Genomic DNA, 16,790 nt, shown 5'->3' with positions numbered 1-16,790 from the left:
ATCCCGGGAATTAACCTGGTGAACCTATGCTGCACTCCCTCAATAGCAATAATGTCCTTCCTCAAATTAAGAGTCCAAAATTGCACACAATGCGGTCTCACCAAGGCCCTGTACATCTGCAGCAGGACCTCCTTGCTCCTAAACTCAAATCCTCTTGCAATGAAGGCCAACATGCCATCAGCTTTCTTCACTGCCTGCTGTACCTGCATGCTTACTTTCAGTGAATGATGTACAAGCACACCTAGGTCTCGTTGCACCTCTCCTTTTCTTAATCTGACACCATTCAGATAATAATCTGCCTTCCTGTTCTTGCCACCAAAGTGAATAACCTCACATTTATCCAAATTATATTGCATCTGCCCACTCACCCAACCTATCCAAGTCACCCCACAACCTCATAACATCCTCCTCGCAGCTCACACTGCCACCCAGCTTTGTGTCATCCACAAGCTTGGAGATGTTACATTTAATTCCTTCGTCTAAATCATTACTATATATTGTAAATAACTGGGATCCCAGCACAGAGCCTTGCGGCACCCCACTAGTTACTGCCTGCCATTCTGAAAAGGACCCGTTAATTCCTACTCTTTGCTTCCTGTCTGCCAACCAGTTCTCTATCCATGTCAATACCCTGCCTCGTCAAAGTGAGTTCCATCAGCTTTCCTTTTTCTTCCAAAATAGTCATTGTATTTACAATAAAGTAGTCCTGTTACCTAGCATCCATAGCTGAATGGAAACTGCTCTAACAGTGGGCGATACCATAGGTATTAGGTCTCAGATGACTTTTCTACCATTATATGCACATTCAGCAAAACATCATCTATTGCAGAAGCAGTTACTGGTATTTCAGAAAATCTGCTACTGCTGTTTCACGCAGAGGGGAGTAGACTACAAAAGTGTGCTGAATAAAGAAAGCACAGTGAACAGGATTCAGTAAAAGCTCCAGCCCTTGCTAAACGGCCTCAGTGTGATAGGGTTTCCATAGCTATAAATAACGTGCAATTTTTCAATTGACGGAGGAAAAATTATTGGACCTGCATTACAAAGTCATGGATACAATTATATAGTACACTACAGCTGCTGGCTACATGGAAGAGTCACCAAAGTTTCTCAGAATCTTCCCATAGCTCATTCTGCTAGACATTCATGGGCAGGGTATCTCGCAATAGAGACTCTTCCTTATCTTTCAACTATATGCCATCATCTGATTCATCCACTTCATTCAACTCAGTGATATTATTAATCTTTAATTAATTATTTCTGGGTAAACAGATTTGCTACCAGGAAGTTTGACTGGTTTCTCACATCAAAACAGTTGGTCTACTGACAGCATTCCCATTGAAATAACCACTCTGCTATTTGGTCATTGAATTAACTGCCCTTTTCAGATAAGCTAGATTCTGAAGCTAAAATGACTTTTGATTCTATAATTTAGAGGGATTTATTTCTAAAACCTCCCAAACATTTTAGGTTTTCTTTCTTCCAAGACAACAAACAGGTTTACATCAAGATGAAAAGATACAAAATATTTTGACATACTCTACATTCATAAAACATGGGGAAACAATTTCAGCCACATCTCATATCATATCATATCATATCATATATATACAGCCGGAAACAGGCCATTCGGCCCACCAAGTCCGTGCCGCCCAGTGATCCCCGTACATTAACACTATCCTACACCCACTAGGGACAATTTTTACATTTACCCAGCCAATTAACCTACATACCTGTACGTCTTATATGACAGAATGATGAAACTACACCTACAAAAGATTTGGTTTGAATATGAGTAACCTCCTTTCACCCATTTCCAATAAATTTATTTAATGGCTGCTAATAACAAGTCAGAAAATGGATACATTTTGGAACTTTACTGAAATAAAACAGTCAGCCAAAAGTGCTTAAAAAGGATGCTCAATTTAAAGTAAAATGTGAACTGCCGGAAGAACTCAGCAGGTCAGACGATAGTGGAAAATTTTGTTCTGGCTGTTATCTAAGCAAATCATACCATGCACGAGTACAATCAAACCATACACAAAATCAACCAGTGGTGCAAAAAGAGAAAGGAAACAGTGCAGAAGTCACAACTGTAGAGAATGTGCAGATAATAAAAAGGTGCAAGGGCTACAACTTGGTAGATTGGGAGATCAAGAATACAACCTTAACTTATGGCATAGGCATGTGAGCGAGGTAAAAAAAAAGAAGAGGAAAAGAGCCAAGCTGGATTTTTTTGGAAAATGTACACACAAAATTACCAGTTTCAAGCCTCTTTTCGTGCATTTCAAAGTAAAAACAGACATTACAAAATAATGTGAATATGTCACTCTACACCAATTACATTTTGAAGTAAATTCGCACATTAATTGATAATCAGCCCAAAAAGGTGATAATTGGCTTTTCTGCTGTGTTTTTAATATTTTAACCCTGTCTTAATTAATTTAGTTATATAACCTTGCACTTAAATTTAATATTTACTCATTACAGTTCCACCACTAATTTTCTGGCACTCTTGGTTCCAGAGCTTTGCTGGTTTATCCAGCAGGCCAAGGAAGTCGGGTATGGGGATAGATTTGCTGGCTGCAGCTGGACTGGAGTTCCAGAGCCCCGGCCGCAGGTTGCAAATTCAACCCACCGATCGGCCGTGGAAGTCCCAATGAGGTCGAGATTGGCTGCCTTGCCCAGCCTAGGTGGCGTATTTTCAGGGAGACTTCCAGGACGCGGGAAATTTTGCGCGGAACCCCTAGCGAAACCCTAGTGTTCATTACAAGCCTATACATCTTTTTTTTTTTCTTTCTTTTTTTCGATCCGATTTCTCCGTTTATTTGGCAAAGTGAAAAACGCAGAAAAAGCGCGGAAAATGGATTTTAAAAACGCGGAAATTCGTGTAAAATTCACATGCCTGATGACAGGTGCATTCAGGTGTGCTGTGCATGAATTTGGTTGTACATGCTTCCAAATTTTTGTATCTTCTGCTCAACGGGAGTGGGAAGCAGAACGAATGACCGGGTGAGAGTGGTTAAGTTGATTTCTTTCTCAAAGCAGTGTGAAGTGTAGATGGAGTCGATAAGGGGGATGGAAGGGGGGAGATGGGGGGCTGGACTGCATCCATAACTCTGCAATTTCTTGCGGTCTGCGGCAGAGTAGTTGCTAACCCAAGTTGTGCTTTGTATGTTTTAACTGTAAAAATTGGCAAGAGTCATTGGAGGCATGCTGAGTGTCTTTGACAACATTTTTCATTGGGAACCTTTAGCATTTTGCTCAATATTCCAACATCTGCAGTCCCGTTTTCATTTTAGTGCTGAGTTGAAAATCAATTGCCATTTTGTGCCTGTTTCTTAACAAGTTAAAATATAGATAAATTCATCAACTTCTTTTTCAAACTAACTTTGAATCAATCAAACTAAAGAGGCAAGAATATCTCTGCCCTTAATTTCCATACTCAAAAAACATTTTTTAAATTCTTCACATAACTCAGGTCCCTGATTTCATTCTGGCAAAGTACCATAAGACCAATTTATATTATTCCTCGTTTTGTTTTCCTGTTAGCCTGTGTAAGAGTCTTTGTCACTAAAATGTGGTTCTTTTCCAACAGGCAATTCTTTCTTTTTTTTTAAAAAAAAGAGATTTTAAGATTAAACATTATCAATTTCCTTTTGTACACCCTCAACCTGTTTAACCTCATTCCCCAGAACTAGATCCAGAAATACTCTGAACAAGAAGCCTATTAATCAAGTTCCCTATATGCAAATTTCAAGATTTAGTCATCGCTCTTAGCTTGTTCTTTATATGATCTGTATTCAGGAAATTGAAATTGGATTTCTCCAAGAAATTCCCCATGGAGGTGTTCAACAATTTTGAGAGTCTGCAGTAAACAACTGCCAAAATATCAGCTGTTTCTTCAGGGCACTTTGCCAGTAAAACACTTGTTGTTTTCCCATCCCTTCTATTAGCATATTGTTCTAGCTTCAACTGTCAAGACAAACATTAGCAATGGACACCAATCTCCGATTCTCCCTTGTTCCCATCCCACACAGTCAATTGCCAATTCCGACCTGCACCCCACACATGCAAAAACATGTACACAAGTTCCAGATTAAAATATTTATCAAGAATTTAATAACTATAAATGTTACTCCATTCCTTCCCTGTCCAATTATAAAAAAATGTTTTTCTTGTATACCCATTCTGTTCTGCCCTTTTCCTAGGGATGGAAGGATCAAATCTGCCTCTATTTATTTGATCAGCATCGTTACACTGTGTAATACTGAGAATCTTCCAATCCATCAGAAATTATCTGCAAGATACTTGCCTTTCATCTGCATGACACACCCAAAAAGGTTCCATCCATCTGTCTTTGCTTAAATCAGATATCAATGTATTAAAAAAGATTAGTGGGTCGTGTAAATATATAAATGCACCTCAAGTTGTGGAATTGATAGGCATGTTGAATGCAAAGGCAAAAGAACCAAGACATGTTGCTATTTAAAATGGTGATGTTACTCAGCAACTCAGGCCAAAATGCAAACCATTTTACTATGCAAAAATATAATTGTAGTCAAAGAACTTTGGTATGCAAGAGTAGTATGGTAGTACAGTAGCAAGTGCTGTTGCCTCATAGGCCTGGTTTGACATTGATGGGGGCGCAGTCTTTGCAAAATTACCAGGCTCTCTCTGCGACTGTGGGAGTCTCCACCCAACGAGTTTGAAACCAAACTTATTAGGAACAGTCAACATGGCTTTGTGCCGGAGAGGTTGTGTCTAACAAACGCAAGTTTTTTTTGATAAGGCAATAAAGGTGATTGACAAGGACAGTGGGTGCGGTTCACATGGACTTCAATAAAGTAACTGTGAAGATTCTTCATAATCTGGGAACAAAACACAGTTTTTCATTAACATTTTTTAACCAATCCCTTTTCAAAAGAACGATTGGGCTACTTAGATTGCCTCAATCTAGTGTGGATGGGATATGTTGGTCGATGTGGGCAAGTTGAGTCAAGTTGTTTCCACACTGTGTGACTCTATTCCAAAAGGAAATAGCAAAAACATGAACTAAGGTCCATCTAAAATCAAATCAACTTGGGGATCGAGTTAATGGGGTGGGAAGACTCCTTCATTGGTCAGTCCTACACCTCCGTCATTCTAAAAAGATCCAAATAGGTTTAGGCTTATTATTGTCACGTGTACCGAGGTGGTGAAAAAGTATGCTATCCAATCAGATCAGATAATACCATATATAAATAGATTCAAGTAAAACTCAAGTATAATAGATTGAGCAAAGGGGAATCTAGTGTCTATTAGAATTCTCAGATTTTTGGTGCTTTGTGGATATAAGGTGCTGATTAGTTGTTTAATGCTTAAACCTTACTAAATGAAAAATGCGATTTTTATATAATCTAAGAATTTTATAATTCACTCAATATACAAGTATATTATGATTTTCATCACCTCCCATACAAAATGTTCATTAGTCTCAAATATTTGATCAGCCTTGGATATACACTATTGCCTGGATAGATTCATGCATAGGAGGCAAGTACATCATATATATATATATTTTTTTATATGTACTTGCCTATGTATATATACACATATATACATGTATATACACACACATCCTTTGAGCAAGTCTTTATCCTTTGATAATTGAAAAAAAACCCAGAAAGATTTGGAAGAATGCAATGAAAACATTGACAGAGGGAAACAATAGCCATCGTTTTTGGAAGTGAAGGGTTATGGGATCAGATGGGAAAATGAAGGCAAGGTCCTCAGATCATCCATAATCTTTTTAATAATGAAATAACCTCAAAGAATTATATGGTTTAATTCTTGCTCCTATTCCTTTCTTCTTAAATAGGAGCATGAAAATCAATTGCAACACTACTTTGACTGATCCAATCTTATGAACTAAAATACTTAATTCCCGATGTATGCATCAGATGTAATAGTATTACAGTTACAGTAGTTAAAGGTCTCAGGTTCCTTGATTGCTCTCATTTGCTCATAATTTTTTAATGGGATACATTAATGCTATTTATAATTACAAAGCCTAATTGTGATCTTTTAAAGAATGGGGATGGTAATGTACAAAAATCAAGTTTCTGTAGTCTGAAAGTTATACAGCCAAATCATTGAACATTCTGTTAAATAAAGCTTTAAAGTTCAGGGAACCTACCCAATGAGGATATAATTAATGATTATAATATAATTCATATAATTAATAATTAACAACCAATTACCAAGTGGTTTCATCGTGATTCTTTTCAAAGCACCTGTTTTGCTATGTAGCTGATAATTCAAGATTGTGCATCATTTCAACATTAAATTTGAGTTCCAATTTCTACTTCACACTGACCATTTTCACATTCAAATAGTTCTTAAACAACTTTAGTCATTCAAAAAGCTTCTTACAGTGCAAATACACTATAGCTGAATTTTCAGCAGTTACTGTAATAATAATAATACAACCCACAAAATGTAATGCAAGACAGAATTTAAGTCTAGCTGTTAAAAAAACCCAATTTCATCCTACAAAGAAAATTTTGATAAAGCTGTATAGTGGACCGCAATTTCAAAAGAGAACTTACATAGACATACATGAACAAATCTAGAAGTAGGTTGCGTCTAAGAGCTAAGCAAACAAACTAATTGTACCCTCACTTGACCAAAATATGCAGTAGACAAGGATAAACATGATAAAACATTGTTATTTTGCAACCCTGGAATATCTCACAGCAATTTGCTGTTACTATCTTTAAAGAGTAGTCTTTATTGTAATGTTGAAAACACAACTGATTTTGTGAAAGCAAAGGGATAATCAACACAATCCATTTTAGCAATAAAATCACAACATGCTAGAAGTACTTAGCAGGTCAGAAATCATCTTGGAAGAGAAAAACATTGCTGGTCCATGATTTTTCATCAGAACAAGAACAAAATAGAAAACAAGCATATTAAGTTGCAAAGATGGGGAAGGGGTGGAGAGGACAAATATCTTTGATTGGGTGACAATCCAGAGACTGAATGATATAAATGGTAGTGCCACTGGATGAGTGAGGCTGGATGAGTGAGGCTAATCCCTCTATAGGTGGTATAAACACAGGAAGATATAGAACAGGAGAGAAAGAACAATGCTGAAACTGTGAAACACAAAACAATGCAACTGATAGAAATACAAAAGAACAATCCAGTGGCAGGTCAGATGGTATATCTTGAGAGAGAGAGGAAAAACTGAGTTAATGAGATAATATAGATGGATGATTTTTCAGAATGGGCCAGTTGTGAGATAAACCGCTCCCATGAATTGTGGTGTAACCAATACACTGGTTATTTGAAATTGATAAGTCCTTACGACTCAAAGATTAATTTAAGTCTAATCGAAAAATTAAGCGTAATTCCTCAAGCACATTGGAACCAAGTAATAAGATAAAGACAGAGGTTAGAATAGAATGGAAAATTAAAGTGGCAGACAGGTGAAAGCTTATTGTCATCTTTGCAGATTGAGCAAAGGTCTTTTTCAAAGATGTCGCACAATCTGAATTTGGTTCCTACGACATAGATCACATTGTAAACAATGAAATACACTAAATTGGAATAAATGCAAGCAAACTGCAACTTCACCTGGAAGGAGTTTCAGTTTCTGGATGGTAGGAAGAAGTTAAAGGGCAGGTGGTGCAACTCCTGCAGCTGCATGGGAAAGTGCCACAAGAAAAATTTACAGGTCGAATACACAAGTGATTGCAGATGTTGGAATCTCTAGTAAAAAACCAAACTGCTGGAGGAACTCAGTAGGTCAGGCAGCGTCAAAGAATAGCGAGTGTTGGTGAAGATAGAAGACTATCTCTCTCTGTACAGTGCTTCAGTATTTCCCATTTTAATTTAAATTTCTAGCATCTGGATGTTTTTCTCTGTGGTTTATAGTAATGTTTATTTTTTTAAACATTAGTCGGGATACGGATAACTCACCTTCAAATTATTGCCGCAGGATCTTTTACTCCACTTGACAGAATGAAGAATTTGGTTTCATATGTCATCCAAAAGGAGCCATCTCCTTTAGACTTTACTTTTAGACTTTAGCGATACAGCGTGGAAAAAGGCCCTTCGGCCCACCGACCAGCAACCCCGTACACTAGCATTATCCTGCACAGGGATCATTTACAATTTTACCGAAGCCAATTAACCTACAAACCTGTACATCTTTGGACAAAATCGGAGCACCTGGATAAAAACCCACTTGGTCACGGAGAGAACGTACAAACTCCATACAAACAGCACCTGTAGTCAGGATTGAACACAGGTCTCTGGCGCTGTAAGGCAGCAACTCTACTTCAGCACTACTGTGCCGCCTTGTGTAGCATTCCCTCAAGTCAAGTCAAGTCAAGTTTATTTGTCACATACACGATGTGCAGTGAAATGAAAGTGGCAATGCCTGCGGATTGTGCAAAAAAAAATTACAATTACAGCATATAAATTTAAATTAGTACAGAAAAAAAATGTAGTCCCTGGAGTTATGATAGTTAACAGTCCTGATGGCCTGTGGGAAGAAACTCCGTCTCATCCTCTCCGTTTTCACAGCATGACAGCGGAGGCATTTGCCTGACCGTAGCAGCTGGAACAGTCCGTTGCTGGGGTGGTAGGGGTCCCCCATAATCTTGCTTGCTCTTGATCTGCACCTCCTGATGTATAGGTCCTGCAGGGGGGTGAATGTAGTTCCCATGGTGCATTCTGCCGAGCGCACTACTATCTACAGGGCCTTCCTGTCCTGGGCAGAGCTGTTCCCAAACCAGACTGTGATGTTGCCGGACAGGATGCTCTCTACAGCCCCAGAGTAGAAGCATTGAAGGATCCTCAGAGACACTCTGAATTTCCTCAGCTGTCTGAGGTGGTAAAGGCGCTGCCTTGCCTTACCCACCAGTGCGGCAATGTGTGTTGTCCATGTCAGATCTTCTTTAATGTGGACTCCCAGGTATTTAAAGCTGCTCACCCTATCCACAGTAGACCCATTTATTTCCAGTGGCATGTACGTCCTTGGGTGTTGAGCCCTTCTAAAGTCCACAATCAGCTCCTTAGTTTTTTTGACATTTAAGAGGAGGCTATTGTCCTGACACCAGAGTGCCAGATCAGCCACCTCCTCCCGGTAGGCCTTCTCATCGTTGTCGGAGATCCGGCCCACCACCACAGTGTCATCAGCAAACTTGATGATGGAGTTTGAGCTGAACCTGGCCACACAGTCATCTGTGTACAGGGAGTACAGTAGGGGACTAAGGATGCAACCCTGGGGGGATCCTGTGTTCAGGGTGAGGGGGCTAGATGTATGTTCCCCCAACCTAACCACTTGGGGACTGGCGGTGAGAAAGTCCAGGACCCAGGCACACAGAGGAGTGTTAAGCCCCAGTTCCAGCAGCTTCTCAGCAAGTCTGGTGGGGACTATGGTATTGAAAGCTGAACAAAAGTCAATGAACAGCATCCTCACATAGCCCCCCTTCTGGCTGTCCAGATGAGAGAGAGCGGTATGCAGAACCCTCAATTCATCCCTGGAATAGCAACTTAGATTTTGAGACTTGATCTGAACAATTTTGTACAACCAGATCATTGGTGGCGTGAGAATCAATGGTCTACATTCAAATACTTTAATTATGAGGCAAATGCGGCTGATTTAAATATCGCATTATGTATAACCAAATCAGGGTTCAAATTTAGCAAACTGCTATACTATTGAAAACATAACCAGTTAATTATGAGGCAAATCACTTTCAAATGACATCAACCACATGCCGCATTAACTTATACATTGAATTATAAAGCAACTAAAATGGCTGAGGAAAATTTAAATGTCGCATTTTGTATAACCGAATCAAATTCAGCAAACTGCTGTACTGGTGAAAACATAACCAGTTAAGAATAAACCTTTATATTACTTGATTTTCAGTACAGTAAAATGATTACATTGAACACTGCAAAATTAATTTCACTGTTAAACTCTACAGCCACAACAGTTCAAATCAGAAAGAGAACCAGGGCAGCAAAAAAGTTAAATCCAACAGCTCAAGTCCAATTTTTATGTCTGGTCATAAATAACATGAGTTTCAGATTGACAATCCAAACAGTCGAAGCTTTTTTTCTCTTAAACATCTGTATAATTCTTCTCTTTTGTTTAGAAAAGCAGAACCAGAAGTAAAAGCAAACAATTCCCGAACAATTTCAATAAGTATCCTAAGTTTGTCTGCTTACAGCGACTAATTAAAATGAAAAACATAGCTGAATATTTGAGCTTCTTCCTTATTTGAGAGCATAAGAACTTTACTGCAGGGACTAAACCCACAGTTCTAGTATTTCATCAAGGAGCTACATTCACTGTCTAACATTTCAATATACTTTATATATATGTAAACAAAATTTGACATCCATCCACCCAAGGATATTACTACAGGTGATTAAAGAATTAGTCTGAGGTATGGACTTTTATGGAGCATTATATGGAGGAAGTGGGAGTGGCTTAGGCTTAGAAAGGGAATTCCAGAACATAGAACCTGAATGCCAATGGCGTAGAAAAGAAACTCCAGAATCCACAGAATAGGAAAAGGAAGTATAATGGGCTCTCCCAGGGCCCTGTTGAATGGAGAGAGAATGCAGGAACTTGGGTCCGGAAGCAGATGTCAAACTGCTGAGATTCCCAAATACAAGCAGATTATCAAAGAGTTTTACTGTATTGTATATCAGCTATTTTTTTTTTTTAATCCACAAAGTAAATATTTGCACAAATAGCCTTTCCTAACTTTCTCTTTCTCTAGCCGTCAACGCTTCCAAAAGCATAGAGGTAATCTAAGGAGTTATCATTGCCTTTCTCCTCTTGTTCAAGAACTCTCAGCGCCAAACACCAGAATTCAATTCTGACTATGGGTGCTATTCATGCAGAGTTCATACGTTCTCCCTGTGACTACTTGGGTTTTCCGGTTTCCGGTGCTCCGGTTTCCTCCAACGTTCCAAAGACATGAAGTTTTGTAGGTTAATTGACTTCTGTAAATTGCCCCTAGTGTGTACAACACAGTATTAGTGTACGATGGTTAGCATAGACACAGTGGGCAAATGGGCCTGATTACATGCTGTATCTCTAAACTAAACTAAAAATGCATGCGAAAGGGATTATTCTAGGTGACTAATGCAGAGAAAATAATTTAAACCTTTAATCCTACATTTAATCCAAAATAGTGGATAAACATAATGGGTAGTTTGATTTGTTACACCCATAACTTAAAACAATTTAAATAATTTATTAAAATCTATATATATCAAACAATGCACAAATACAAATGAACAGACAAAGTTTATAATACAAAAAATTATACAATTGAACGCTACCTTCCTCAGAGGTACAAAATGCCATGTTCCCTGCCTTCAACTAATAGAGGAGAAAAGTGAGCAGCCGAGATCTTACCCTATTAAAATGATGACTGCTTCATAATCTTGAGTTGCAAATGGAAATGAAGATTGCATAATTAACATGCGACCAGTTTCAAACTTTATCAGGAAGAGAAAGCCACTAATGAAGCAACTGAAAATGCGTGGCCTTGGATACTGCCTTGAGGAACTTGCAAAACAATGCCTTCCGACTGAGATTATTAACATACAATATCTAATTTTCTTTTGCAGGTTTGACAAAGAGCATTTTCCATTTATGTTCCATTTTGGCATGCCTCCTAACTGTTAACTCTTGAATGCTAGATAAAGCCCAGTCCGTCACACAGTCCAGACTTTCCACCATTAACATAATCTACACTTCACGCTCCCTCAAACAAGCAGCCAACGTAATCAAAGATTTGTCCCACTCCAGTCATTCCTTCTTCTTCCTGCTTCTATCTGGCAGAAAGTACAGAAGCTTGAAAACACACACCACCAGACTCAAGAACAGCTTTCTCCCCTCTTCTTATTCTAAATGGCCCTTCCATAAGCAGGAGTACTGAGATCACTCCTCATCCTCCTGTGCTCCAAGGAATAGAGCCACATCCTACTCACCCTCTCCCTACTGCGCACACCCTCTAGTCCTGGCAATATCCTTGTAAATCTTCTCTGAACCCTTTCAAGCGTGACAATATCTTTCCTATAACAGAACTGAACACAATATTCTAAATGCAGTCTCGCCAATGTCTTATACAACTGCAACATGACCTCCCAGAGGCAATCTTTTAATTCTGCACACGCAATTATCCCTCCTTACCTCACCTCCTTCCACCTAGATTCCTTCCTCGGGTTTCCCATTTCATACCTCTTCCATCTTTATTTCCTCATCTCACACATCTTTTCTTTTCACTTCTGGCCAACCGTCTGCCAATCAAAAGTCCCCCTCAATGGAAAATTGCCAAGCTTTGTCCCACCCCCATCTCTCTTCCAGCTTTCTGTCCCTTACTACAATCTGTCTGAAGATGGGTACCAATTTGAAACATTGCTTATTCTTGTTCTCCAGCAATGCTGCCTGTCCTGCTGATCACTTTGTATCCTTTTTTATTATTAATATCTTCTACAGCTGCAAAATGTTACTCTAAACTCCTGTACCCAATACCAATCTGATGTAGGGAAGCTTTGGTACCCTGTTGAACTGTGTCACCACTTTCAGGAAATTGTGTACCTGTACGCTTGGGCGTCTGTTCCACAGACTCTGCATTAAAATTTGATAAGCAAGTCAACGCTGTGGTAAAAGCCAGCTTCTTCCAACTTCGAACCATAGCTAAAATCAAACCTTTCCTCCAATTCGACGACACAGAAAAAATCATTCACGCTTTCATTTCCTCCGGCCTAGACTACTGCAACTCCCTATACACTGGGATCAGCCAATCTTCCCTGTCCCGCCTGCAACTGGTCCAAAACGCCGCAGCGAGACTCCTGACGGGTACCCGTAAAAGGGACCACATCACCCCGATTCTGGCCTCTCTCCACTGGCTCCCTCTACGGTACAGAATCAACTTCAAGCTCCTCCTATTCACGTTTAAAGCCCTAAATGGACACTCCCCCCCTACATCAAAAATCTTCTAACCCCCCTCTCTAACTCCAGGTCCCTCAGGTCGGCCGACTTGGGGCTACTCACAATCCCGCGGTCTAGGCTTAAGCTCAGGGGTGACTGCGCTTTTGCGGTTGCAGCTCCTAGACTGTGGAACAGCATCCCTCTCCCCATCAGAACTGCCCCCTCCATCGACTCCTTTAAGTCCAGGCTCAAAACCTATTTCTACTCCCTAGCGTTTGAGGCTCATTGAGGAGGCGCTGTGAACTGTTTGCGTGCTACTGTATGTTTCATTTTTTTTTCCATTGGAACCTAATCAGATGTACAGCACTTTGGTCAACGTGGGTTGTTTTTAAATGTGCTATACAAATAAAATTGACTTGACAGAGTTAAATTCAATCTGCCATTCCTTGGCCCACTTCTTTAGTTGATCCGGATCCTTTTGTAAACTTGGATAGACTTCCTCACCGTCCAGTATACCGCTAATTTTGGGGTCATCCACAAATTTACTAACCACGTTAACTACAGTGTTATCCAAATTGTTAATATAGATGACAAATAATTGTGGCCCCAGCACATCCCTGCGGAACACTACTGGTCACAGGCCTCCAAACAGAAAAACATCCTTCTACCACCACCCTCTGACTCCTTCCAACAAGCCATTTTAAATCTAGTTGGCTTGCTCACTTTGGATTCCACCTGATTTAACCTTCTGATTTAGCTTCCCCCATGGGGCCGTGTCCCATGGTTCCTTTTATCAGCTTGATTGATTTGTATGCAAATTACAGTTCTTAGCTGTTTTTTCTATCAAATAGAAATTTTGTTGCTTTCTGGTTCTAACTTTCATATGATTTGTGGATAATCTGTCTGTTCCTCAGAAGAGTGTTAGGATGCCTCTTGTGTCTATCTGCCCTCTCAAATAGACATCTCATCTGACAGATGCCATCTTCCGGTTCATGGTTTAAATAATCTTAATTGAAAAATGTTAATACATTTGAACGTATTATAAAATGTATGTTATTACATGCATAACTTACAATTAATCTCTTGAGTGATGGTTGTTTAGCAACTGTTTTAAATTTCATGAGCTTATTGTAAGTAGGGCAAGCTCTGTTTGGCTGGAAGTGGTTTCAAATGGGTATTTCCATAATTTGAAGAAAATTATCTAAATATGCAGTCATGCACTACAGCCATTGGAATATTGTGATTCACAGTGAAATTTTGTGATGCACTATCTTTTCTTAGAGCTTAGATATTACTTTAACTTTTGGGAATAGTATATTTATTTCAATGTGCATTTGTAGTAGCATGATTGTTTTTAAAGTTCCACTTGTATTTGTGGCCTTGGATTTAGTTGACACTGAATGGCTGGAGAGGTTACATCATGTTGTGGTATGATTAAGAAATGGCAACATAAAATTGGTAGATCATGCAAAATGCCTAGTTTCAACAGGCAAAATTCTGCACTTGGCGATTAAGATTCGCTCCTGACTTCAGTGCAGCTTTTGGCCAAACGTGGTCGAAAGACTGAATACCTGAGATGAAGTGAGGATGAGATAGGTTTAGGTTTATTATGGCCACATGTATCGAGGCACAGTGAAAAGCTTTGTTTTGCATGCTAGCCCAACCGATCATACAATCATAGATTCAATCAAGTCAAACTCAAGTACAATAGATAGAGCAGACACAGAGGGCAGAATATAATTCTCAGCATTACAGCGCATTGTGTCGCCTCAGTTCCGTGGACAAAGCCTAATATCCCTAATGAGTTATCCATCTAAAAGTTGTGTCATAGGATCATGAATCTTTGGAGTTCTCTTCCTCAAAGGGAAGTGGAATTTGAGTACTTTAAAGGCCTGGCTAGATAGATTTTTGATTGGAGGGTGAAAGGATACTGTGGAAAAACACAAATACCCATGAGGTTACAATCACAGTGGTTTAGAGTTCTTATGTTCTCAATGACAAAACAGGCACAAAGGGGCAAGAGGTCTATGCCTGCTCCTAATTTGTATTTGTACAAAAATGAATGAGTAGGTACAAACTGTGCAGAGGTAAATGGATCAATTCTCAAATGTAAATTCATCAACCCACAAGACACCCCTGCTTTATCACCATGGTCCTTCAGTTCAATCTCATTGCTTATTTTGTGTCGATAACTGTTTTAGAAACCTGTCCGTCTCTTGAATGCACCCGAGAATGTAAACCCATGATTAAATGGCAGGGTTGAAACAAAACCAACCACAACATCCTCAAAGACACTGAATTGCAGACTAAATATCCATTACAGCCTTGGGTAGTAATCTTTTGATATTCACATGCAGCTATAATTTAGATTAGATAGAACAAATAGTACGGTATTTACTAAGGCACTTTGAACACGCTCCATAGTCCAAAATATTCATTTGTACCTTATACTCAATTCCATTATATAAATTCAGTCGCTAAAAGCTTGCGCGGTGAAAAGTTCTGCCAGCATATGGTCCTTAGACTTTCTGTTTGTTTCCAAACAGAAAGGGTTAAAACAGTAATTCCTGTTAAATATTGTGAAGAGCCCAGAAGGCTGCGGATGTACCAGGAAAGTGTCAAGTGTGTAATTGTCATGGTAATGACAACTGAACAATGAAATTCTTACATGCTACAGCTATAATTATGACATAATTATGTAAAGAGTGAGATGTGGAGGGGGAGGGGGAGAGGGAGAGGGAGAGGGGGGGGGCGGCGGCGGCGGCGGCGGCAAACCCCGCATCACTCCGGCAGCTCGGCGCGGACGAGGGCCCAGGCTTTCTTCGGTCCTGCAGCCAGGACCGTCCGACGGGGATGCATCCCTCGGGGAGGCGGTCTACACACCCCCACCCCACAGAGAGGCAACGACCGGCGTGAGGAAGGGGAGCGGCGTCGACCAAGGTTCGAGTCACTCGGGCGGGAGCAGCCACTCACCTCAGCCGAGCACTCGCATGGCAGCCGCCAACCGCCGCCCGGCGCTCGAGCCACACACAGCCTGTTGGCATCCTCCCTGCCGCGGCACTGCGCACGCGTGGGTCCCGGTCCCCTCTCTCCCATCGCTGCCGTGATTCCGCGCATGCGCATACACCACTCTCTCCCCACCCGCTGCCGTGATGCCGCGCATGCGCACACATCACTCTCCCCACCCGCTGCCATGCCGCGCATGCGCACACACCACTCTTCCCCGCCCGCTCGCTGCCGTGATGTCGCGCATGCGCATGCGCACACACCACTCTCCCTCCCTCCCCGGCCTCATCCTTTCCCTCTCAGACGCGGCCAATCAGCTCCTCCCCGCCGAGCAAGGCCTGGGAGAGAGCACGACACATCGATTGATTCCCACGCTCTGGTAATCCACGATTTTCCCTCATCCGTGCTGCTTCAGACGTATAAATACATGTTTTCTTGGAGAAGCTCGCTGGATTTTGCTTTTTCTCTGTCATTGGCTCACTCGCCTTTGCCGTGTAATGCATCTCCTCAAAGTGTGCACTTTGCAACGTAACGTAGTTTGTGGGAGCGGCGTGTTGTCATGGGCGCGGCTTGAGCCGCAGGAGTCACCAGCTGTGCTGATAAAAGATCATTGACCCGGGACATGAACCTTGTTTTATTTTGTCTTATTTGCAGATACTGTCAGATCTACTGCATATTTGCATTAAGTTCTGTTTTTGTCCCCCACCATTATGGCGGAGCAGGAGAATGGATGCAAAGCGAGCCTATATTTTGAGTCAGCGGGGAGTCGGCACTGTAGTTCCTGGTCTTTGGGCCTTCTGTGTTTTTGGACTGAATCTTTGTAGGG

The 16,790-nt window shown here is 40.6% G+C and overlaps 1 protein-coding gene across 2 annotated transcripts in view; it reads right to left on the bottom strand.

The window, feature by feature from the left end:
- Positions 1-16,049, bottom strand: part of tex2 (testis expressed 2) — a 46,350-nt gene extending 30,301 nt beyond the window's left edge. For both annotated transcript variants that reach the window (XM_078401447.1, XM_078401448.1), the window contains exon 1: positions 15,932-16,049. The gene's annotated coding sequence lies outside the window, so the exon portion shown is untranslated. The remainder of the gene's footprint in view (positions 1-15,931) is intronic.
- Positions 16,050-16,790: the final 741 nt, after the last annotated feature.

The sequence above is a fragment of the Rhinoraja longicauda genome, chromosome 6 (assembly GCF_053455715.1).
Source record: "Rhinoraja longicauda isolate Sanriku21f chromosome 6, sRhiLon1.1, whole genome shotgun sequence".
Classification (NCBI taxonomy): Eukaryota; Metazoa; Chordata; class Chondrichthyes; order Rajiformes; family Arhynchobatidae; genus Rhinoraja; species Rhinoraja longicauda.
This window is presented reverse-complemented; position numbering and strand designations above follow the sequence as displayed.